Here is a 17,991-nt window from a genome sequence, read left to right as displayed (position 1 = left end):
GACATAGGGAAGGGGAAGGGGAAGCTGGGATAAAGTGAGAAAGTGGCATGGACATATATACACTACCAAATGTAAAATCGATAGCTAGTGGGAAGCAGCCGCATAGTACAGTGATATCAGCTCAGTACTTTGTGACTGCCTAGAGGTGTAGGATAGGGAGGGTGGGAGGGAGGGAGACGCAAGAGGAAAGAGATATGGGGACATACGTATATGTATAACTGATTCACTTTGTTATAAATCAGAAACTAACACACCATTGTAAAGCAGTTATACTCCAATAAAGAAGTTTTAAAAAAATAGACTTAACTCAAAACAGTAAAAGAGATCAAGAAGGACATCATGTTATTATAAAGGGGACAATTCAAGAAAAGGATATAATAATTATAAGTATATATGCACAACATCAGAACATCCAAATATATTAAGCAAATACTAACCTATCAGAAGGGAGAAACAGACAGCAATAAAATAATTTTAGGAGACTTCCATATTCTACTTTCAATAATGGACAGATCATCCAGACAGAAAATAAATATGGAAATGTTGCACTTGAACTATACATTAGATCAAATGAACCTAAGAGACATATAGAAAACATTTCATCCAATATCAGCATAATACATTTTTCTCAAGTGCACACGGAACATTCTCCAGAATAGATCACAAAACAAGTCTTTGAAAATTTAAGAACATTAAATTATAGCAAGTACCTTTTCCAACCATAATGGCATAAAACTAAAATCAATAACAGGAGGAAAACTGGGAAGTTCATAAATATGTGAAAATTAAACAACACACTTCTAAGCAACCAATGGGCCAAAGAAGAAGTCAAAAGGGAATTCAAAGAACACACTTAAGCAAACAAAAATGGAAAACAACATACCAAAATTTATGGGATGCATCAAAATCAGTACCAAGAGGGAATTCTATAGTAATATACACTTACATTAAGAAAAAAAAATCCCGGTCTTCCCTGGTGGCAGAGTGCTTGAGAGTCCGCCTGCCAATGCAGGGGACATGGGTTCGTGACCCGGTCCGGGAAGATCCCACATGCCGTGGAGCAGCTAGGCCCGTGAGCCATGGCCGCTGAGCCTGCGCATCCGGAGCTTGTGCTCCGCAACGGGAGAGGCCACAACACTGAGAGGCCCGCCTACCACAAAAAAAAAAAAAAAAAAAAATCTCAAATAAACAACTTTCTCCTCAAGGAACAAGAGAAAGAACAAAGTAAGCTCAGAGTTAGCAGAAGGAAGGAAATAACAAAAATCTGAGCAAGAATAAATAAAATAGAGACCAGAAAAACAATAGAAAAGATCAACAAAACTAAGAGTCAGTTTAAAAAGTAAGGTAAGGAAAATTGACAAACCCTTAGCTAAACTAAGAAGAAAAGAATACTCAAATAAATGAATTAAGAAATGAAAGAGGAGACCTTACAACTGATACAAGAGAAGCAAAAAGAATCATCGTAACAGAATAGTTAGTATAAAAAATTATATGTCAACAAACTGGACAACCTAGAAGAAAGGGATAAATTCCTATAAACATAAAACCTACTGAAACTGAATTATGAAGCTATAGAAAATCTGAGCAGGTCAATAATGACTAAGGAGGTTAAATCAGTAATCAAAAACCTCCCAACAAAGAAAAGCTCAGGACCAGAAGACTTCATAGGTGACTTCTACCAAGCATTTAAAAAAGAATAAATACTAATACTTCTTAAACTTTTCCAAAAATTTCAAGAGGAGAGAACACTTCCATTTCATTTTATGAGGCCCACATTACCTTGATACCACAGCCAGATAAATATACTACAGAAAAAGAAAACTATACAGCAATATCCCTGATGAATATAGATGCAAACATTCTCAAAAATATTAGCAAACTGAATTCAACAACAGATTAAAGGACCATACACCAAGTCAAGTGGGATTTATCCCTGGCGTGAAAGGATAATTCACTACACATGAATCAATAAATGTGATATACAGTATTAACAGAATGAAAAATAAAAATCATATGATCATTTCACTAGATGCAGAAAAAGCATCTGGCAACGTACAACATCATTTCATGATAAAAACTCTCAAAAAGTGGTATAGAAGGAACTCATCATGATAAAGCCCATATACAACAAGCTCACAACTAACATCACATTTAATGGTAAAAGGTTGAAAGCTTTTCCTCTTAAAATCATGAACAAGACAAGGTTGCCCACTCTCACCACACCTATTCGACTAAGTACTGGAAGTCTGAGCCAGCACAATCAGGCAAGGAAAAAAAAAATGACATCCAAATCAGAATGTAAGAAGTATAATTGTTTCAGTTTGCAGATGATATAATTTTATACACACACACACACACATATATAAAATTCTAAAGAATCCACTGAAAAACGGTTAGAACTAATAAAATAATTCAGTAAAGTTTCAGGATAAAAAAATCAACATATAGAAATTGTGGTTCCATACACTAACAAGAAAATATCTAAAAAACAAATAAAGAAAACAGTCTCATTTAAACAGCATCAAAAACAAATACTTATAAATGAATTTAAACAATGAAGTGAAAGATCTGTACACTGAAAACAATAAGACACTGATGAAAGAAATTGAAGAGTACACAAATAAATGGAAAGGTGTCCATCTTTAGGGATTGGAAGGATTAATATAGTTCAGATGTTTGTACTACCCAAAGTCATCTATATATTCAATGTAATCTTTATCAAATTCCAATGGCATTTTTCACAGAAAAAAAAAAGCCTAAAATCTGTATGCAACCAAAAAAATACTTCAAATAGCAAAAGCAATTCTGAAAAAGAAAAATAAAGCTTGAGGCATTACACGTTCTGATTTTAAACTATATTACAAAGTGACAGTAATCAAAACAGTACAGTACTGGCATAAAAAGAGATCATGGACCAACAAAACAGAATAGAGAGCCCAGATAAACCTCTGCATTTACAGTCAACTAATATTTGACAAGGGAAATAAGAATACTTAATGAGGAAAGGACACGCTCTTCAAAAAATGGTGTCAGGAAAAGTGGATAATGCCATGCAGTAGAATGCGATTGAACCCCTATCTTACACGACTCACAAAAATTAACCTGAAGTGGAATAAAGACTTAAAAATCGGATCTGAAACTGTAAACCTCCTAGAAGAAAACATAGGAAAAAAATTCCTTGACACTGGTATTGTCAATGATTTTTTGGATATAGTACCAAAAGCACAATCAACAAGAGCAAAAATAAGTGGGAACTACATCAAAATTAAAAGCTTCTGCATAGCAAAAGAAACAAATCAATAAGATGGAAAGGGAACCTATGGGATGGGAGAAAATATTTGCCAACTGTCAATCTTATAATAGGTTAATATCCAAAATGTACAGGAATTCATACAAATCAATAGTGAAAAAACAAATAATCTGATTAATTTTTTTTCCAAAGAAGACATACAAATTCCCAATAGGTACATGAAAAGATGCTCAACATCACTAATCATCAAGGAAATACAAATTAAAACTACAATGAGATATCACCTCACGCGTGGCAGAATGCTGATTATCAAAAAGACAAGAGACCACAAGTGTTGGCTGTGGAGAAAAGGAAACCCTAGTGCATTGTCGGTGGAAATTTAAATTGGTGCAGCCACTATGGAAAACAGTATGAAGGTTCTTCAAAAAATTTAAAATACAACAACCATACGATCCAGCAAAACCACTTCTGAGTATACATGCAAAGGAAATGAAACCAGGATCTCAAAAAGATAGCTGCACTCCATCTTCACTGCAGCATTATTCACAATAGACAAGATATGAAAATAACTTAAGTACATGTTGCTGGATGAATGCACGAAGAAAATGTGGTATATGTGTATCCAATGTTATATTATTCCGCCGTGAGAAAGAGGGAAATCCTGCTATTTGCAACAGCATGGATGAATCTTTTGGCCATTATGTTAAGTAAAGTAGCCAAAAACACAAAGCATGAACTCCCTTATATATGGAATATAAAATAGTTGAACTCATAGAAACAGAGAATAGAATGGTGGTTGCCCAGGGCTGGGAGTGGGGGAAATGGGGAAATGTTGGTGAAAGGGTATAAGCTTACAGTTACAATATAAATAAGTTCTGGGGATCCAATGTATAGCATGGTGACTAAAGTTAACAGTACTGTATTATATACTTGAAAGGTGGTAAGAACGTGGGGAGAAAGAATACTTGCTCACTATTGGTAGGAATGTAATTGGTGCAGCCACTATAGAGATTCCTCATATGAACCAGAAATTCAACTTCTGGGTACTCATCCAAAAGAAAAAAACCAAAAACACTCAAAAATATATATGCACCCCCATGTTCATTGAAGCATTATTTACAATAGCCAAGATATGGAAACAACCTATATGTCCATCAATGGATGAATGGATAAAGAAGATCTGGCACATGTATATATATAAATATATAGTGATACTATTTAGCCATTAAAAAAATGAAATATTGCCATCTGAGACAGTGTGGATCAGCCTTGAAGACAATATTCTAACTGTCAGACATAGAAAGATAAGTACCATATGATCTCACTTATATAGGGAATTTTAAAAAACTAAAAAACAAAAAACAAAAACCAAGCTCATAAATACAGAGAACAGACTGGCAGTTTCCAAAGGTAGGGAGTGGATGAAATGGGTAAAGGTCAAAAGGTACAAGTTCTAGTTATAAAATAAATGTCATGGGGATATAATGTGGAACATGGTGACTGTAGTTAATAATACTGCACTGCATATTTGAAAGTTACTAAGAGATAGATCTTGAAAGTCCTTATCACAAGAAAAACAATTTCTGTAATTATGTATGGTGATGGATGCTACCTAGATTTATTGTGGTGATCATTTGCCATATATACAAATATTAAATCATTATGTTGTAACCTAAGACTAATATATGTCAATTATACCTCAATTTTAAATAAAGTTGCTAAGAGAGTAGATCTTAAATGTTCTCACCACCAAAATAAACACCCTAACACCCTCCCCGAAGCCTGTAATTATACGAAGTGATAGAGGTGTTTACTAACTTAATCGTGGTCATCATTTTGCAATACATATGCGTATCAAATCATCATATTGCATGCCATAAACTTACACAATGTTTTATGTCAATGATAGCTCATTAAAACTTGGGGGATGGAGCACAAACAAAAATAAGTAAGTAAAAACAAATTCTGTGAATCAGGACTGTTTATGTTCTTTATGCTAACTCTAGATTGCAATGAACCAAAATTGAAAGGAAAAGAGAATCTTATTTCTAGGCATATTCTTATGTATATAAAATGCTATCATGGGGGCTTCCCTGGTGGCACAGTGGTTGAGAGTCCGCCTGCCGATGCAGGGGACATGGGTCCGTGCCTCGTCCGGGAAGATCCCACGTGCCGCGGAGCGGCTAGGCCTGTGAGCCATGGCCACTGAGCCTGCGCGTCCGGAGCCTGTGCTCCGCAACGGGAGAGGCCACAACAGTGAGAGGCCCGCATACCGCAAAAAAAAAAAAAAAAAAATGCTATCATGGTCTACAATAAAAATAATCAATAAGTTTTATCAAATGCTACCATGTTCATGGTACTGTTTATTTAGAAAGGCTCAATCACGAAAAATTCCCTTTGGGTAGCAGATTGAAATAAAAGGCAAATTAAAATTAGCATCAACTTGCATCTTATATCCATTTCCATTATTTAAAAAATCCTCAAACACTCCAAATGTCAGGTCACAAATAATTTTATTTGAGACTCCTTGTTCTGTCCCTTCGGAGTTGTTTTCCAGCTCAAGCATTATTGTCAAAAAACAAAACAAAACAAAAACTTGGGGGTAGCTCTGGGAAAAAAATTTGCTAAAGTTGGAATTCCCTCCCTTAGAGCATCCAGAGTCATTAATGTCTCCTCAAAAGAACAAATGGCCATCAGTGCAGCTGAGTAAACATCTCAAAACTGGGGAACTTGTGGCATTTTGGTAAATATATTCTCAACTGTCAAACTACCGTGTTCCTTTGGGCATGGAAAATGTTTGTGCCTAACAGTCACCCCCTTTCATTATTCTTTGGCAGTGGCACTTCTAAAAAACAGAACCCTCTCCATTGTTGCTTCCATTCTCTAAGGGCTAGGCAGGGGTTAAAGCAGTGTAGGTGCAGAGAGCTTCCTTCTAGATGTCATCCTTGCCATCTGTGTACTGACAGCCACCTTAGGAAATCTATGGTGAAATGTAGCATACTGGGCTCCCTTATTAATGACTGCTGGGATGCTCCACCCAAACCTGTCCCTTCAGAAGGGCATGCATTCTCCCAGCTGCCGGGAGAGTTGACTGCTGATGGCTCATACCTAAGACCCACCTCTGGGAATGGAATTCAGCAGAAGGGTGTTTTCTCACCCAAGAATATGCTCCTTTTCCCATTCCAGTGACAGGTTGATCAAGGTACAAAGCATTGCCCTCTTGCCTTACTTTGGGACAACTCTGCAGGAGATTCCCAGTCCTGGCTCCACATGGGGCGGGCTTAAACCTCTGTCAACAATTTCATCTCAGCCCAGTTTCTCTCTCTGCTCAAACTTGCTTCTTCCAGGTCTCTTCCCTACAGCCCTGCTCAATAAGCCTTGTAATTGCAGTCTCCATTTGAACCCTGTTTCCCTGGGACAAAGTAGGCCTAAATTTCCTTAACAGTAAAGTGATGGTCTTTGGTGCCATAATCTTTAAGATATGTCTGAGCTTTAACATGCTTCGATTCTAAAGCCATACCTCTTCACTCTCGTCCTATAGTTATATTTGCTTAGTCTGCTATTAGTTGAGAAAATAAATTAATTGCTCACAACAGATTTTCCGCTAAATGAAGGGTATGAGTCTAAGTGCATGGGCTTAAGTGTACCATAGAGGCTACATAGATTTTTTTTTTTAAATTACACTAGGTTTTGGGTTACATTCTGAATAATTTGGGCAGTGGATAGTGACTATAAGATAATTGCTATAAGATCATTTATTTTGAGGGCAGATACTGAGGAACATATATAATTAATAGAAGCACCTACACTAAACAACTTCCACAGTTATAGAACATTTATGAAAACTGCTGACAAAGGTGGTACTATAACATAATAGTGTGATTATGCATTAAGTATTACAAATATTTTAATTATATAATTTAGTAATTTATAAAGTAGGTGAATAAACAAAAATAATTTAAACCTTAAGAACTGAAATGGAATTGTTTGTGATAAAGGTGCCTAGAACAAGGATATCTGAACAACCAAAACATTCTATATTGCAGACCATTCTTAATAAAGATTTTTAATATTTTACTGAGTTTCCAAAAAGTCAGTGAAAATAGGGAGGAAGGACACAGAGAAAGCTTTTAAAATGTAAAAGTTCAAAAGCATAGCTGATGTATATTATAGATTCACAATATAGGTAAAATATATGGCTTCTTAGGAAACCACATTTCTTAAAAGTTGATGCATAGTTACCATAGTCTCCAATTTTAAAGATACATTTAAGATTCTAGTGAAGCTTTACAAATTAGGTCCTATTCTTGCAATTATATCAATGATAGAATAATTCGCAAGATCCTAAGTGTTAGGTGCTGCTACCTTCTACTATAAATGTTGACACTTCAGTCATTCACCTTGTAGAAAAGCCTACTTTCAGAGTAGCTATAGTTCCCAATGCCTTTTATATGGATTTTAAGTATTTTAGTATAAATGATACATTGCACCAAATGCCACAGGCTCAGGTGACTGTAGATTCCTGCAGCTCTCAAAAGTTTTACTTACTAAAATGATATGATCAGAGACTGACAAGTTCCAGGAATAGGGAAAAATGCAGAAGACTTCTCATTGCTTTTGAAAATGACTCATTCAAATGATACTCCTAGATCAATCAGATGAACTATAGTGACCTTATTCACAGTTTGACAAGTGACAAAAAGATTGACTTAATGGAACATTTGCTACTAGTCTCCCTACTTTAAAATGAGCAAGTACAACCAGCAGTTCTTTTCTGTTGAACAAATAATACCCCCACCAAGAAAGGACACTAAAATATGGTTAAAGAAAAATATTAATCTTACTTTAGAAACATTATAAATGACAGAAAATATTTATGTTTCTTGTGGAAAAAAAAGTATTTCAAAGAAGTTTGTGTGAATTCTAATCTATTAAGCATATATAGGTTCCCTGTGAAAAAATTTTATTTTACCCTTCAATACCTTTCTTATTAAGTTAACAATTTAAACTGGCCATAGGGATTTTAACTTTTTTTTTTTTTTTTTTTTTTGCGGTACGCGGGCCTCTCGCTGCTGTGGCCTCTACCGCCGTGGAGCACAGGCTCCGGACATACACGCCCAGCGGCCATGGCCCACGGGCCCAGCCGTTCTATAGCATGCGGGATCCTTCCGGACCGGGGCACGAACATATGTCCCCTGCATCGGCAGGCGGACTCTCAACCACTGCGCCACCAGGGAAGCCCCGGGATTTTAACTTTTAAAACAACTTAGAATATTGTTGTACTCTGGGATTTATTGTATTTTGTGGCATTCTTATAGTATTTCTGATAAGACCCACTTCATTTAGTCTGAACATATTGACATTCTCAAAATTAATTATCCAAAAGTTAAAACTAAAACTTCGTGAGAAACAAAACAGAAAAACCCCAAGCATCCATCACACGATCTCAAAAGAGTTTCAACCCTCACTTTCTAAAAACTGGATCCTTCCTGATAAATAAGAGGATTTTGATTTTTTTTGCTTGCTTTGTTTCATCTTTTTGTCCTTCAGAAAACAAAATGATGACGTTTAATATAGAGAGTTAAATTGAGTTTTAGAATTGGAGTTCAAGTTGAAAACACTATATATATATATATATATATATATATATATATATATATATATATAGTTATTTTTTTTTTTTTTTTTGTGGTACGCAGGCCTCTCACTGTTGTGGCCTCTCCCGTTGCGGAGCACAGGCTCCGGACATGCAGGCTCAGTGGCCATGGCTCACGGGCCCAGCCGCTCCACGGCATGTGGGATCTTCCCGGACCGGGGCACGAACCCATGTCCCCTGCAACAGCAGGTGGACTCTCAACCACTGCGCCACCAGGGAAGCCCTTAATATTTATATTTTTAATTCAACTTTTGTCAAATAATGTAAAAAATAAAAACACAGACACTAGAATAATATATGTCATGTAATCATCACTCAGTGATTTTGTTGAATGAATTAGCATATGTTTAATTAAAATAGCTAATATTACACACTTTGACAATATATATTAATCAAAAGAAATATTAAATACTTTGCAGCTTTTGACCTTAGGGTAATGTGATATCTATATATAAAGGATATCCTTATTGAGAAACAAATTAATCTTTTCTATTAAAGGCACTGCATTTCCCACTTGGGGAACCATTCCAGAAATCTGAAAATGAATATCCTCTATGTCAACCTATATCCCTATATCCCTTACTCCCCACCACAATCTTAGTTCCAAAGATGTATGAGCACAGAGCTTTTCTAAGCCTTTCTAAGACTCACTGCCCTCAGCTTTAAAAAGTAGATGGTAATACCTACTGTGTTAGTTATCAATTTATTGTCTCTCAGCTCCAAATTCACTCTTAATTGCCTGATCTGGAAAAATGGGACTAAGTCCTTTAAATAATTTTTCTTTGCCACCTACCAGTAAAGAACGTTAGGAAAATACTGCAGGAGGAAAGGGCCTGCTTACTGGTTCTGTGGTGCCTCTAGTCTGGTTCCTGCAGCACGTGTAACTCCTGAATTGCCAGCTCCTGTGGTGCCAGCTCTGGGCTCCTTCAGTACATGGCAACCAGCAGCATCCAGCAAGTTTCCATGGCGCCCCCTCAGGTAGTTTCATAAAGAAGTGTCTCCAGCAAGACACCTCCTCATGAATAGCTTTTCCTAGCACCTTAAAGGACAGATTTCCAGCATGTTCCATCATCATGCCACCAGATAAATTTCTGTTATTCAATGAGCAGAACTCTCACCAAAAAGCTCTAATCTCAGCCCTGGAGTCAAGGGTCTTCATTGGATGCTCTATCTTAGCCTTAGGGATAGTGATTGTTCATTATATCTGATATTCCTATGGTTTTTAGAATTCCTTTATTTTTTTTTTACTAGGTAATACCTTGCCATTCCAGTCTCCTATTATATTGAATCATTATTTATATTAAATCTGAACTTTGACTGACACACTATCCTACATTATTTAAGGATTATTCATACTTAGCACATGCCATGTGAAGTTCAGAGGATGCCACCCCAAAATATGCCTTTCTGGTGTAACAATTTCCACTTAAAGTCACTTGAAAAACAGCAAGTAGAGGAAAAACACTCTGATCTTCCTTCTTTTTCTTTAAAGCAAGAGATGAAATTCCCATGTGAAAGATGCCCACGTCATACTAGAAGGAAAGTAACATTCTTATCACTAGTGATGAGGGATTGAGACATAGAAAATTCTACACAAATAGACCTTGTTAAAATAATTATGTTTCTTTAGTTTCCCCACATAGTTTAGTTACTTTTCCACAATTGCCTCTCTTTGTTCCACCTAATATAAAAGCAAGTAGGTTTTACCATTTCTTTGGGTCTTCATTCCTTATAAAGGCTCCCATGTCACATAAAACTTGTATTAAATAAATTTTTATGTTTTCTTCTGTTGATCTGTCTTATGTCCATTTAATTCTCAGGCTCAGTCAGAAAGAACTCTAAGGTGGTAAAGACAAAAATGTGCCTCTCCTACAAAGCCATCTGATATATAACAGACACTCCACAACTATCATTTCCCTTTCTGTCCTTGGATTTTTAATATCATTACACCAATTGTGTATTTTCAGAAGCAAAATTTACTAAATATTAGACATTTTACATTTAAGCAGAATAGCAGAATCTGTTAAAAGGAGTTACATTTTCCCCAATATACTGACAATTTAATTGTAAGGAGAACCCCAAGGTGAAATGTATGTGAACAACTACAATTTAAAGAAATTAAAAAAAGAATCTGACAACTTTTCTTGTTACTAATCTCTTTTTTCCCTTTCTATGTTCATTAATGGTACCTACCATGTGTCAATCATTGTTGTAGGTACTAGGGAAATCAGAGTAAAAGTAAACTCTGGATGTTATGATATTAAATCAAAGTAAAAATACAAGTGTAATATAATGCAGTAATTAGAATAAGGAAGACAATAACAAGATTACAAGTTATATAGGGAAATACATAAAAAGGTCCTGATTCTGACTCTGTATATGAAAGAGTGAGGGAGGGTTGGCACAGAGAAATCTCTCTAGACTAGGAATTTTGATAAGATTATGCTGGAAAATTAATGTTGGAATAATAAATAATATTTAATCAGACTAAAAGGCAAATAATTAAGAAGCATGTGGTAGGTAAAGCATATGTAAAAGCTTAAACACATAAAAGAAGTACAGAAAATCCACGTAGAGTAAGTAGTTCTTGATGGTTAGATGAAATAATGTAAGAAGGGGGGAATAGCAGAAGATGAAACCAGAAAGGTAGTCTTAGCTACCTACATACCACTAGCTCGCAATACTATGGTGTCTTAGCACTGAAGATGTTAGCAGAGACAATAACATGATCAACCTTAGGTTTTCAGAAGATTATAGCAGCAATAAAGAGGAATAGTGGGTCACACAGAGTGGGCCAGGAGGCAGAGAGGAGCAAAGATATATAACAAGAGTCTACAATCAAACAGAGAAGACAAGTGAGGAAGATTAAAGAGATATTTAGGAAATAGAATAAACACTCTTAGTCAATAATTGGATGGACTGATAATGGAAAGAGGAATGAATTAGTGATGTCCCCCATAGTTCTGGTTTGGTCAATAGGTGAAATGATATCAACTGGGAGGGGAAATTGTAAAAAAGATGATTTGTAAGAGTGGTGGGAAAAGAAATAATTGGTTAATTTTGAACTGATTGAGTACAAGATATCTGTTTTTCATTACTAATCATTTAGATATCTTTATTTGACATTCAAAAGAATGATTTCAGTGGGTGTATATGATATGCATTAGCTCACCATCAGTATATTTTATGTAGATGGAATCAAGAAAAAACTATGTTCCTAATGGGGGGGCTTCATTAGTAGGCTATTGACACAATAATACTGCATTAACAAACTACCTGAAAATTTTAGTGGCATGCAAAAGTAAGCATTTATTTTTGGCTATTGCGTCTATGGATAAGCGGGGCTTCAGCTGATACAGGCTGTGCATAAGTAGGACCAACTCCAACATGCAGACTGGGTCCAGATCCAGGTCTGCTTTATCTATCTAAGCCTCCTTGGGTCAGTGGCTAATCAAGGCAAGTGTGCCTCATGGCAAAAGGCAGGAATACAAAAAGGTAAGCTCAAATATGCAAGCACATTTCAAACCTCTGTTCACATCATATCTCTTAGCATCACGATGGTCCAAGCAAGTCATATGACTGAGCTAGAAATAAAGAGCAAGAAGGGACACTATGAACTCTTTATGCTTTATAGAGCAGAAGAAGCAAGTGACTCATCGCAGATGATCTCTGATTTCTGTGAAACAAACTTCTACTGGGCCTAAGAAGCAAGGTAGTTGAATAGAGGCTTGAAAAGTGTGATAAATTCTAAGGAGGAAAAATATTTTGTTCAACAGAAATTTGGAAGGATCTGCAGAAAACTTTAAGGAATATGAGACAGGTTGAAAACTGTTTATTGTTTCATTTAAGGCAAACATGAGGGGGATCCATGAATATGACCTTGGTAAATATTTATAACTCTAAGAGTTATTGTTGTTTTCTTTATTACTATTCGTTCAGCATTTTGTATATACTAATTTGCATTATTTGTAGTTTTATGCTAATATTGTCCTGTCCCAAATACATTACAGTTGAGACTTTTTATAGCTACTTATAACACCATCAGTAACTTAAATCTTTACTCTTAATGATGTTTATTGATGTTGATAGCATTAAAAATATAAAGAGATAATGTAAACAAAGTGCTTAGCAGAATGCCTGGCACAGAACAGTTTTTCAATAACCCTTACTTTTTTCCTCCTATGCCTATAAATATGAAATCAAAGAATAAATGGAGGAGAACAGGGTAAAAGAAAATCAATGGCAATTTGGTTTTCCTATGAGTGAGTTTCACTTTCTCATTTTAAAGTGAAAAATATAATAATTTAATGTAAAATAAAATTGGTGGAAGATATAGAATAAGTGAATTTACATATATTTGTGAAATACCCCAAATTATAGTATATACTGTTAAAAGGGCACATAGAAAAATATCTTTTAAGGATATAAAAATTGTGGGATCATAATAACTTCTGAGAGGAGAGGAAAGGGAATAGGATTAGGGCAAGACACAGAGAGAACTTGAATAGTATCTGTAACATTTTATTTGGAAAAAATATTTCAACAGATATGGCAAATATAAAAGTTCTATATTTGTTAAATCTGGGTGAAGATTATTCTCTCCAATCTTCTAAATATAAAGAATATTTCATCATTTTCAAAACTGGAGGAAAACAATAAAGATGTGAAATAAGAATGGTAAATATATTTTAGAAAGGCAAACTAACCTTTAATCTGGCATATAATATGTAACCAATGTTTTTCAGAATTTGTATTATCTGAGCCCTGATGTGAGGATTACTTATGAAATTTTTGCTTTCAGATAAGTACTGAAGACAAGAATTGAAGCAAAAATTGAGGAGTGGTTTACAAATATTTCATTGAGGTTCTAGTTGGATCAATAGGTAAAATTTGACCAGCTGTGATACTGAGAATAAAGTTTTTCTGAGTGCTGGAAAATTAAACAGTGTACTTAAGCAGTCCATTCAATTGATGAGAATATAAATAAAGGTATTTACACATAGAACCTCAAAAAAAGATTCCAATCACTACTTTTTAGATTGATAAGTAATATATGATCTTTCTTGACTTTATCCTTTCTCAACTGAAGTAAAATATTTACATAGTATAATACATAATTTTCATTGTACAATTTGATGAACTTTGACCTATGAATGCACTTAGGTAATCGTCACCTAAATGAAGACATAGAACATTTTCCAAATTCCATTAAAATCAATCCCCACCCCCTATAAACAAGCACTGTTCTAATTTTTATTACCATGGATTGCCTGTTCTGGAGCTTCATATAAGTAGAATCATACAGTATGCACTTTTTTTTATCTGAATTACTTTGCTCAACATACTGTTTTTAAGATTTACCTATTATGTTGCATATATCAGTAGTTCTATATTTAATGGCTAAGAAGTATTCCATTGTATGAATATATGAACATTTATTCATTCACCTATGTTTATAAATGATTGCTTCAGTTTTTACATATCAATTGCCATATTCATTTTATACAGGTCTTTTCATGGATATACGTTTCCATTTCTCTTGATAATAAGTGAGTAAATATAGTAAATAAGACTAGAGTTCCTGGGCATATACATATTTAAACTTATAAAAAACTGCCAAAGTTTTCCAAAGTGAATACACAATTTTATACTACCAAAGCACAGAGATATATAAGAGTTCTAGTTGCTCCATATTATCATCAACATTTGATGTTCTTTGTTTTTAATATTTAGCCATTATTATGGATATATAGTGGTATTTCCTTCTTAGTATTTTTCTTAATGTATTATTTTATTATTGATGTATTGATATTCTTTAGAGTTTCAATATATAAGTTCTTTGTAAGATATGTATATAGATTGAAAATATTTTCTCAGTGTGCTATTTGCCTTTTTATTTTGTTTTAAATGTCTTTTGATAACCAGAAGTTTTAATAATTTTGATGAAGCATAGTGAATCTCTTCTTTTTCTTTGTATTTGTTTTTTTTGTGAAATATATAAATAAATTGCTTAATCCAAGGCTGTGGAGGTAGTCTCCTTTGTTTTATTCTCTATACTTCCTAGTTTCAGCTTGAAGTTTATGTTTGTAATCTATCTCAAACGTCTTTTTTGTACCATGCAAGGTAGGAGTCAAGATAATTTTTTAATATAGTTGTTCCAGGACCATTTGTTGAAAAGACGATTTTTACTTAATTGCTATTGAAGCTTTTGTTGAAAATTAATGTTTCAAATATATGTGGGTAATTTTCTGTCCCTGTCCTGTTCCATGGTCAATTTATATATTCTTAAACTCAAACTAACAAGATTTGAATAATGTAGCTTTTATAAAAAATCATGGGGCTTCCCTGGTGGCGCAGTGGTTGGAAGTCCACCTGCCAATGCAGGGGACGCGGGTTTGTGCCCCGCTCTGGGAGGATCCCACATGCCGTGGAGCGGCTGGGCCCGTGAGCCACGGCCGCTGAGCCTGCACGTCCGGAGCCTGTGCTCCACAACGGGAGAGGCCACAGCAGTGAGAGGCCCGCATACCGCAAAAAAAAAAAAAAAAAAAAAAAAAAATTCATGAAATCAGGTAGTGTGTATTTTCAAACTTTACCTTTATTTGTTTGAGATTGTTGTATATACTCTTGTCCCCTTGCTTTTCCATATAAAGTCAACTAAGTATTTTATGTTTTATTTTGATGCTATGTAAAGTAATTAAAAAAATTTTATTTTCCAAAGTTTGTTCCTAGTACTACTTAGAAAGGCAATTGATTCTGCATGTTAACCTTGTATTCTATGACCGTTATAAATTCACCTATTAAAGCAGTTTTTAGATACCTTTTGATTTTATGTATATACTACTTAGTTATCTAAAAATAAAGAATGATTTTACTTTTTAAACTTTTTTTTGCCTTTAATTAACTTTTATTGCCTTATTTTACCAGATGAAATTTTCAACATGATATTGAATAGAAATGGCAAAAGCAAACATCTTTGCTTATCTCTGATCTTGGGTGGGGAATCATTCAATATTTTACCATTAAGTATAATGTTATCTCTAGGTATTCCAGAGGTTGTCTTTAATAGAATAAGAAAGGTTCCTTTATTCCTGGTTTTCTTGGTGTTTTTAACATATATATCGTTGTTGAGTTTTGTCAAATGGTTTTCCTGCATTTGTTGAGATAACCATACGTTTGTTTGTTTTTCTAATTTATTCTGTAAATTTGATGAGCTACACTGATTACTTTTCAACTAGTAAAGCTTTGCCTTTCTGGGATAAACTCTACTTCACTATTATGTATTATCTTTTTATATACTGCTGGATTTGATATGTTAATATTTTGTTAAAAGTTCTACATCTAAGGTCATGAGGGATACTGATTTATAATTGTACTTTTCTGTAATGTCTTTGCCGAGTTTTGCTGTCAGGATATGTTGGCATCATAAATTGAGTTGGGGTGGAGGTCTTCTGTCTAATTTTTGAACTAGTTTACCCATGATTGGTATAATTTCTTATTTAAATGTCTGCTAGAATTCACTAATATAATCACCCGGGCCTACAGTTTTCTTTCTGGTAAGATTTTAATTACCAATTCAATTTCTTTAGTAGATACAGAGCTATTCCTATTTTCCATTTACTTGGTCACCCTTGATTCATCATGTTTTTCCAAAAAATTCATCAAGTTTATTGACAAAGTTATTCATAGTACTCCATTTTTTTTTTTTTTTTTACTATATGGAGGTTTTATATTAATAGCCTTTCTTTTATTCCTCATATTGATAACTGGTGACTCCTTTTTATTTTTCTGTAGTCAGGTTTATTATTATTTTATTATGATTTTAAAACAATCAACTTTTGGAGTTGCTAATATTATTATATCTTTATCTTATTGATTTCTGCTTATAACTCTTATTTCTTTCCTTCTAATTCATTATGTTTAATTTGCTCTTCAGGTAGAAACAGATTTTAAACATTTCTAATTTTCTAATATTACTATTTAAAGCTCTGAATTCCTCTCTGAATACAGATTTAACTGACTATAATTTTTTACATGATATATAACCATTAACAGTAAATTTAAAATATTTTCTAATTTTACTTGTGATTTCTTCTTGACCCATGGATTATTTAGAAATACATAGCTTATTTTCCAAATATTAAAATAGGTGAGGGAGATTAAGAGGAACAAACTTCCAGTTATAAAATAAATGAGTCATGGATATGAAATGTACAGTGCAGGGAATATAGTCAAAAATAATGTAATGTCTTTGTGTGGTGACAGGTGGTAACTAGTCTATAAGCTATTTTATTGTTATTGATTTATAATTGATTTCTGTTTACATTAGAAAATGTACTCTGTAAGACTTCAGTCTTCTAAAATTTACTGAATCATATTTTATTACCCAGCATATGGTTTATTTTGGTAAGCATTCCATTTGAACTTGAAAATAATGTATGATATGGAATTGTGGGGTGTATTAAGTAGAATCAAGGTTGTTGACAATGTTATTCACATATTCTATATTTTTACTGGGTTTTTTTTGGTTTAATTATTCTATTAATTATGAAGAGAGGAGTGGAAATTCATCTACTTTGTCTACTATTTTCATTAGTTCTATCAGTTTCAGCTTCATTAAAAAGTGAAGTTCTATTATTTGGAGCATATACACATTTACAATTGTGATCTTTTCATGATTAACTAACTCTTTTGTCATCAGGGAATGTCTTTATCTCTGGTGATACTGCTTTTCTTGTAGTCTACTTTGATATTAAAATCACTAAATCGGCATTCAAAAATCTGTTTATATATTTAAAGTTTATCATAGAAAGAATATATTTGGGTCTTACTTTTCATCCAGTCTAATACTCTCTGCCTTTCATTTGGAGTATTTAGCCTATTTATATTTAGTATAATTATTGATATGGGTTTAAGTCTATCCTGTATTAGTCAACAATTTGTCCCATTTTGTTGTTCTTGTTTTTCATTTCCAGTCTTCCTTTAGTTGAATCAAATAGTTTTAGTATTCCATTTTAATTTATCTACCAGCTTTTTAGCTGTATCTCTTTTTATTATTATATTTTTAGTGGCTCCTCTAGGAATTACA

Source organism: Phocoena phocoena, chromosome 1 (genome assembly GCF_963924675.1).
Source record: "Phocoena phocoena chromosome 1, mPhoPho1.1, whole genome shotgun sequence".
In the NCBI taxonomy this organism is placed as follows: domain Eukaryota; kingdom Metazoa; phylum Chordata; class Mammalia; order Artiodactyla; family Phocoenidae; genus Phocoena; species Phocoena phocoena.
The sequence above is the reverse complement of the archived record's forward strand: the minus strand, read 5'-3'. Positions refer to the sequence as shown.